The sequence below is a fragment of the Mesoplodon bidens genome, assembly GCF_964165515.1.
Source record: "Mesoplodon bidens genome assembly, chromosome: 6".
NCBI classification, from domain to species: Eukaryota; Metazoa; Chordata; class Mammalia; order Artiodactyla; family Ziphiidae; genus Mesoplodon; species Mesoplodon bidens.
The window spans coordinates 101,534,889-101,537,212 of NC_138162.1; positions in this window are offsets into that span (position 1 = coordinate 101,534,889).

A 2,324-nucleotide genomic window follows, 5' to 3' on the forward strand; every position below is an offset into this window, starting at 1 on the left:
AGCCCGAGCGCTTGCCCCAGAAAGGATCTGGAAGGGCCACGGAGGGAATTTTTCCTCCTATCTCTCTGGGGCGGCTCCCACTTCTTTCTCTCTTTCCCGCGTTCCCGCGCTGTCCCCTGAACTCTGGCTAAGGCTGAGTTCCCGGCCGCCTGGGCTCAGCAGGGAAGGGAGCGGGGGGAGAGTGTTAGGGGCGGGACCAGGGGGGCGGGAGAAAGGGCTCAGATGGCGGTGACCCGCAGCAACCTTTTCGCTCGGCGGGGCCCTGGAATGAAAGGCAAGGGAGCCAAGGTGACCCTGGCTTGGCCTTGGCCGCGGCTCAGTCCCTGTCATTGAGAGCGCGGTTAGAAAGTGGCCCCTTCTCCTGGAGAAGCTGGCCCGTGGCCGCGGGTGGGGTGGGGGTGGGGTTGACCGCCACTTAGGAGTACAGGACATTCTTGCTCTGCACGTGGAGGTGGGAGAGGACGCGGGACGCGGAGTCCTGGGGACGCAGCGTCCTGCAAGTGATGGGGCGCCGGGGAAGCTGTTTAGCTTCGTCTCTTGTACGCTCGGCTTTTCTTAGCGGCCAGAAAACTTAGCGAAGGGTTGACCCTCCTGAAAAACGTGGCAGAGCGACCAGTAGTCTGTGGCCGCTGACTTGGGGGTTGCCAGGCTTGCACTTGGCTACACTAACTGTCCTGCGAGCTGAGCTCGGCTCCGGGCGCCCTGCCCCGCGGTGCGGTCGCGAGCACTTGGGGTTTCTTGGGCGCCGCCGGGAGGCCACTGGCTGAACCCCAGTTACCTCTCTCCCCAGGGTTGAGGCTTCGAGGCCGGATGTGCATTTCTTTATTGCAGGGAAGATGTGCGCCCAGCCAGAGACCTGCCACAGTAGAGGCAGCCTGTGTAACTTGAACCTTGGTTCAGTTAACACACAGCAGCAACTGAAAAGGCAACTGAAGCAAGTCATGAAAGGAGGCAACATTTTCTTTTTTCTTCCTTCGTGGACTTGCAGTTAGGGCGGTGTCCTTTGGTTGTGCTTTCAGGCGAGGCGGTCTGCAGTGGTTCAAGTTGTAGTCCAGTTTGTCTCTGACTTTGCTGCTAAACGCTTGTTTTATTTCAGCACTAAGTTGTGAAATAACATTTTTGATAGATTAATAAAAGAAAGTAGATTCCATCAAAGCTGATAAGAAAAGTATCTTTAATGTCAGATCAGTTTGGGAACAATGGAGGTTCAATTAGAAAGTCTTAAACATCTTATGAAGTAGCATGTGCCGCTGGATAGTGTTTTACACGGTCCAAGAAAATGGTTGGAACAAACTCCAAATTCTTATTTCGGAAAGTACACTACAGAGTAATGTTACTTAGACTAAAAAACACACACAAATAAGTGTCATCCACAGATTGAGTTTTTTTCGAGACTCCCTGAGAGATTCAGGACCCTAAATTCCTGGGCTAGTCAGTGGTCACCTCTCTGAGTTTTGCTTCCTCAACTCTAAAATGAGGAGTTTGGATCAGACTCAAAATTCTCTTAGATCCCTCCAGATGTAGAGAACAAACTTATGGATACCAAGGGGGGAAGGGGGGATGGGATGAATTGGGAGCTTGGGACTGACATACATACACTACTATGTATAAAATAGATAACCGATGAGAACCTACTGTATAGCACAAGGAAGTCTGCTCAATGCTCTGTGGTGACCTAGATGGAAGAGAAATCTAAAAAAGGGGGTATATGTATACATATAACTGATTGACTTTGCTGTACAGCAGAAAATAACACAACAGTGTAAAGCAGTTATACTCAAATAAAAAATTCTTAAAAAAGGTCTCTTAGACCCCTCTAACTCTTTACTCTTTGATGTAAATGGATACAAGTGATTAATGAATTAAATTGGATTTTAATCAGCACATGCTTTTCATGGCTGTAAATGCTTTGTAAGGGAGGAAGCATTTTGAAGTGGACTTGAAATTAATCCTTCTCATCCTTCCCTCCCACTCACTCTACTGCCCCACTCCCCCCCCCCCGCTTTTATATTGTGCCTCTTCCAATACAGCAAATTTCTGCCCCCTTTATCCTCCAAATGAATTTAGGTAGGAATGTAAGAAATTCAGAGTAGAAAGGTACAAGTGTGAGGGAATGGCAAGCAGCACCCCCTCTGGGCTCTGACTTTACTTATTCATTCTCGATTTCTAGGAAAAATATGAGAATACAGGCACTGCCCTCAGCTCTTTGCTCTTGGAGGCACCACAGTCTCTGCGTGGCCCCATTAGGAAATTTGAAGAGCTCAGTAGCTGCAGTTCTATTTGACTGGCCATAGTGAATTTCTAGGCTAACCTCTGAGTTAAAC